This window comes from Parasteatoda tepidariorum, chromosome X1, assembly GCF_043381705.1.
Source record: "Parasteatoda tepidariorum isolate YZ-2023 chromosome X1, CAS_Ptep_4.0, whole genome shotgun sequence".
Taxonomy (NCBI): domain Eukaryota; kingdom Metazoa; phylum Arthropoda; class Arachnida; order Araneae; family Theridiidae; genus Parasteatoda; species Parasteatoda tepidariorum.
In genome coordinates, this window is record NC_092214.1 from 64,816,607 (window position 1) to 64,823,408 (window position 6,802).

A 6,802-nucleotide genomic window follows, 5' to 3' on the forward strand; every position below is an offset into this window, starting at 1 on the left:
AAAAAAAAAAAAAAAAAAAAAAAAAAAAAAAAAAAAAAAAAAAAAAAAAAAAAATCACCTTAAACTTCCAAGTGCAAAAAGTTTTGGGGTTGTTCAGCAAACAAATATACATGTATTTCATACACATAATTTTACTATTTGTATATATCATTTAATTCTTATGATAACATACATATATTACCATATAAAATGTTATTTTCACTATAAAATTGGTTAATATTTATCTGGTCATGTACATACGCTGCAGAATTATACTTTAGTAACGGGTAATTTATGCGGAGTTATATATGTATTGTCTTTTTATGCAGAAGGAAATTATTAATTTTAAAATATACTTGATATTTTAAACATTTTCTTCTGTATGTAAGCTTTTACACTACTTTTAGAAAGTCCCAACCCCCTGTAGAAATCTTAAAGGCCCACTGAGAGGCGATAGCGCTTTTGTTTGGTTTGGAACTTATGGTGAAGAATAAGAAGACTCAGTATTTTGCATAGGCATGAAAAAAGAGCAAATAAATATCTATGAATCTTTTTATGTAGAACTAAGAAACAAAATGAATCGAAAGGGAAACAGGAAGGATTCCTTAGGTTAACAAAGATGCGGTTAATTTTAACGAAAACCTGTTAACCAGTATAACATAAAACACCAGCGTGAATGATTTTTATTAATGGTGTTTAGTCCTCAAAAATCTGTGATGATATCTCTAACATACAGTGTCAAGGTCCATTGGTCGATATCGTGCAATTATGTTTCAGCAAGAACAACTAGAAACGTGATTCTTACCATCGTGAATCGCCGGGTCTCTGCCAGGTGAATTAGAACGTTTTGTTAGTCGTGAGGTTGCTATTAGCAACGCCTGAAAATGCCAATCTTTTTTTTCCCCTTGGTTTGAGATGTAAAAGTGAAATGAGCTAATTTATCAGAGTTTTTCCAAATTTCGGTAGATTTTATTTAACTTTTGAAAAAAGACTCTGATTGTCAAAATAATTACTACTGAATGAATGGATAATAATAATAATAATAATAATAATATTTTCATTATTCTCCTTTGCTATTTAATTTTTTGCACAAATGCATAAAATTAGCCTCCTGTTAAATGTATAATTTTTCTATTTAAAAACTCTTCAAGTTACTCTGTAACAATTAATTGAACTGATTGGATAAAGGTTTTAAATGAAATTCTACAAAATTCGAGAAAGTTTACAATTAATAGTTATATACGATAGGAATAGGAAACAAAGATTTATATACGATAAGAATACAATGTATAGATATAATAGGATAGGATACCATAGGACAGATGCGATAAGAATAGGAAACAAAAATAATAAAAATAACAAAATTTTCCTTATTTTATATTGTTATTTAACTTTTAGCACAATTATCTGATATTAGCCTTTGGTTTAATTTTTTTATTTAGAAAAAACTTAAAGTTTCATTGCAACAATTAATCGGTTGGATAAAGGTTTTAAGTAAATTCTATCGAATTCGCATTAACTTACAATTAATAGTTATATGCGATAAGAATAGGAAACAAAAATTAATATACGATAAGAATATGATAGAATAGATACGATAAGAATAAAAAATAATATTTTCATTATTTTCTATTGGTATTAAATTTTTTGTGCAAATGTATGATGTTAGTTTTTGGCTAAATGCGTAAATTTTCTATTTGAAAAAGCTTAAAATTACTTCATAACAAATAATTGAAGAAAGGATTTAATGAAGGTTTTAAGTGATATTATATGGAATTCGAGTAAATTTACAATTGTTAGTTATAAACGATAGTTTTGCACGATAAGATTATGATTTGCCTTCATTTTTTGTTTTTAAGTATTTAAGTGGCTAAATCTATAAACACTCATCCACAAACTGTTCGCGTCTTAGCTTTCGAATTCTCCCACAGAAAGGCTTTCTAAGAGGTTACTCGTTGTCTATTTGTACTCGACGTCTACTCGTTGTCTGTTTGTTGCCTTGGAATCATCTTCCACTCTGAGATCATTCAAGAACTGTCATTTAGCACCTTTGTAAAGGTAGGCATCCGTTTTGAAAGCAGAAACAGACCAGTTGATTAGCTTTTAGGGGTGTTACCCTGAAGTTATACGCTATCCATTTTGTCGCCAAGTTTTGCTGCTTTTCACTCCTATTTGATCGAGGTTTTTCAATTCGTCTATGCAGTTCTTATTGCCAATTTTCCATATTATACGTGGGTTATCAGTATCTTTTTCATCAATTCACCTTTTCAACAAATAGTCTACACATTTCCTGGATTTACGAGGACGCTATACCACGGGAAAAACTTCGCCTAGCAAATTCTCTCTCACCACTATAAGTAATTTAAAATTTAAAGTATGGAAAAAGTGGGTTCCGGAAATTCTAAAGTAAGCCATGAAGTTTCAAATTCTGAAAGAAAATTTTAAAAATGAAAAGAAATTATGAGAGGATAACTTAAAGAAAATTTTAAAAATGAAAAGAAATTATGAGAGGATGACTTAAAGAAAATTTTAAAAATGAAAAGAAATTATGAGAGGATAACTTAAAGAAAATTTTAAAAATGAAAAGAAATTATGAGAGGATAACTTAAAGAAAATTTTAAAAATGAAAAGAAATTATGAGAGGATAACTTAGGATTATGCACTGGGGAAGTTCTCTTTTGATAATTTGTTTGCATTTTGATATTTTGAAAATTTTTTATTTCAACAAATGAAACTTCATGGCTTACTCTAGGTTTGACTAAACACGCTTTTAAAATAATTATGGAGGTGAAACAGAATTTGCGATGAAAAGTGTCTTTCGCATTATAGCGGACTCTTAATTGAATATCTTTTAAAAGAAGATTAACGATTTTACAAATATATCATTAATTCTTCCCGTTCGAAACGAAAAAGGAATAAATTTTTTTTTGAGACGCTAAACACTATTCAAAAAATTATGATAAAACTTAATAAATAAAATTTGTCACGTATTTAAAAGAGTTTCATCTTTGAAACTTTATAAAGAAACTATTGGTTTTCCTTATTGGAAGAAAATATTGATTTCGGAAAAATGATTATACACGAAAGCACTATTTTTGAGCAAAAAGTGATATGGGAATTAAAGAGCTGAAAAAAAGACAAAGAAAAATTGCCAGAGGGAAATTTATTCAGAATTTAAGATTTTCTTTAGGAAAACTATTTAGAGGAATGCTGGGGTATATTGTTTGATGAGTTGTATTGAGGGTGCAAGTATTTGCGTTATTCATCAAAACCTTAAAAAAAATATTTCCATGATATTATGCCTATGACATGAACAAAAACCAACAGATTCTTTAGGAATTTTTTGAATTTTTTTTAATAACCAAGAAGTACTGGACAGATTGCTTAGTAATTTTGGATATAATAAGATCAAAAATTCATGTGATTACTCGGATATATTTTTTAATAGAAAATTAGTCACAAGAAGTACTGTGGGACAAGTATGGAATGTTCGGAAAAAAATTTCGGCTTTTCCTTATAAAAAATAACAACTATTTTCTTATAGTGAATAAATATTTATTGAATATATTGATATATTGAGCATTGATATATTGTCCATTCTGGTTCAATACCTTTTGATCTTTCTGGCAGAGTATGACTCCTAGCTCATAAAAATTTGTTCTTCACTGGAAAAAAAACTAATCCGGGTGATCTTTGACTTCTTCATTTAGTAAAGTTATTACTGTATGTAAATGATTAAGAAATCCGAACAAATATTGTAGACAACCCATTTCTTATCCCCAGTGATGATGCGCTTCAAAAATTGATAGTTTTCTTGACGTTTGAGAAGCAAATCACAGATGTCTAATGCGACGACATAAATTTCTTTCAGTAAGGTTATGAACCCATATGTCGAGCTTTGAGAATAATCCTCACGAGCTGCTATTCGCCAGGTCTGACTGCGGAGACATTGGCCTCGGGTTCGAATCCTGCTCAGGGCAGGGATGTTTCTTTCTCTCTCTGTATTCTATGTCCTTTCTCCTTTGTGTGAATGTGACCCGCCCTATAAACGGGTTTGTAGTTGTGTGACGTGGGCGACGCTGCTCCACCACCGTGGCTTCGCCACAGGTGTCCACTGGGCAATGAGAAAAGAGTAGCAGTTCTGGCATTCTTGTGGCCAATGGGACAAGTGCCTGCCATTTAAAAAAAAGGAAAAAAAAGAAAAAAAAACGTTAAAGCTTCGAATGGATCTTCATCAGCATAAACTGGTGAACTGCATCTTCATGCATCGTAAGCGAAATTTTGCCGAATCAAAATTTTGAAGGATCGAAATTTTGCAAACCAGTTTTGGCTCTGGCGTACTGTCAATACTTCTCCATATACATTGGAAATTTTTTTTTCTTGCTTGAACGGCATTTTTTTACCTTTAGATAGTAAAGAAGTAAAATATTTCAAAAAAGCTGCTTTTAACTTTTTTATGTTCGAAGGGGCATCAATTAAAAATTACAGCTTAGAATCAATCGAACTCTTTCACAAGTAAGCCTTTCTATATCAGTTTTCGAAATTTATAATGATTTTATGACTTTAGTGTGAGTGTGCAGTTGACTGTGAAAAAATGCAATTAAATTCTCTATTGCGAAAAAAAACGAAAGTTTTTTCGGAACAACCCAGTAAAGAAATACAAAAATACAACCCAGTAAAAATCTTCCTCTCCATGTAACGCAAATGCGGGTTAGTTCCATCAAAAAGTCCTCCACGAAGGCAAATTTCTCCCAATACTTGATCCAGGAGTTCCCTTGTCTTCTGGATTGGGTTCAAAATTACAAGGCTACGAAGTTGAACATTAGTAGTGTAAACCCAAAAATTGGGTCGGCTGTACAACGACAGTTATAAAATAAAATAAAATGTCTTTGAAGCGCCGCGATGGATTAGGGGATAGAGCGTTCGCCTTCCAATGAGGCGAACCGGGTTCGAATCCCAGTCGATATGAATTCCGCTTCCGGCTTGCACCGACCACAGTGCTGACGCGAAATATCCTCAGTGATCATGGGTCAGAGTCCCTTTGCCGTCAGGCTAACCGTGGGAGGTTCTCGTCGTCCTCCTTTTCATGTAATGCAAACGCGGATTAGTTCAATTAAAAAGTCTTCCACGAAGGCAAATTTCTCCCAATACTTGATCAAAGAGTTCCCTTGTCTTCTGGATTGGGTTCCAAATTACAAGGCTACGGAGTTGAACATTAGTAGTCGTGAACCCAAAAATTGGGTTTGCTGTTCAATGTCGGTAATGAAAATAATAAAAAAGAATGTCTTTAAAACCTTTTGTTGGAAAAATAGCAATCAATCGGTAGTATTTACATTATTATGTGCAATATGAAACATTTAGTTTTCGAAATCTAACTTGTATATATTTACATGAATATAAGCATATCTTTTAAAACTAAAATATTTTGCTCATTAAAAAGCTTTTGAATCTGTATAAATGAATCAGAATATGCTTCGAAGATAAGAAAATTTCATTATATTGCACTTTTGGTTGAATTTTGAATTAAGATTTAAAGTATGAGAACTTAGCCACAAAATTATGAATACTGACCTTATAACTAAAAAGATTATTCAAAGAAATTTAGCAAAAACTACTGAGTGTTAAAATAAATGCTTTTAAAATCTGACAAAATATGCCGTAATTTGGCAAAATACGCATTTGGTAACTTATGAGGACCGTTCAACTTGAATATCATCAAAATTCAAAAAATTGTTTTGTATTATATAAATATTTTTTTTGGCATTCTTATGAATCACAAAATATTAAAGGAGATTTTTTTCAAATCGTCTTTCTGCATCGAAAGAAAAAAATAAATAAATAATAAAATAAAAAAAATTAATTGCATAAATGCCACTATATATTGTATTATACACTATATAAATGCTGCTAATTGCCCAATTCGTAAAGTTTTATTAAAATAAAAGACAAAAATTGAGTTTTGAAAGTACTATATAATTTTTAGTTTTCCTTTCTTTGATATGTAAAGTTGGTAGCGAAAAACCCCACTCTCTGAAAGAATTTTTGAAATCTTTGAGAAAACACAATTTTTAAAATAGATAACTATTTATTGAATTTCGAAGATATCCTAATATTTTATTCTTTCTATAGAAGTTGCCTAATACGATTTACTACCAAATTTTCTTCATTTAAAACACATAAAAAAACAATGCTTTATTTTTTACGAAATATATTAGATTACTCATGTTAATTTCTACATTGCTTAGTGAATGAACCTAGCTTCGTTTTTAAAAGATTTGGAATGCTATACCATTTTTTAATACACAGAGTAAAAATATCCGGGAAAATTACCGTTCTGTGTGGTAATGATAATTCTGGTAAAATAAACCATGATTCTTGTAATGAAACCCAAAATAGAAGGTATTTAAACCATTCATTTCGTAATTTTTCAGTTCATATGGTGACGGTTTACTGCAAATTCTAGCTTTCAAAACTGTAGCTCTTATTACCACACATTTAGTACAAAACATTATATATATATATATATACAGTGAAACTTCTCCTAAAGGCCACCTCTACTTAAGGGCCACCTCTATTAAGGGCCAATATTTTGAGGAACGAAAATTTTCCCCATAGACATAATGTTAATTTTCCTCCCATTAGAGGGCCACATTTTCCTGACTACCTCCAATAAAGGCCATTTTTTTTTAAAAACAATTTCTCAAAAAAGTCATTTTTTTACATTTTTCTTCTCATAAAGGCCATAAATCTAAACATTCCTTAACTAAAAGATAAGAGCTCAGGAATTCCAAACGCCTGCACTTTCAAGAAGGAAGGGGGGGGG

At 30.7% G+C, this 6,802-nt stretch overlaps 1 protein-coding gene across 2 annotated transcripts in view; it reads right to left on the minus strand.

Moving 5' to 3' along the window:
• LOC107452606 (uncharacterized) overlaps positions 1-6,802 on the minus strand; it is a 38,143-nt gene that overhangs the window by 18,780 nt on the left and 12,561 nt on the right. The gene's annotated exons all lie outside the window — the stretch shown is intronic.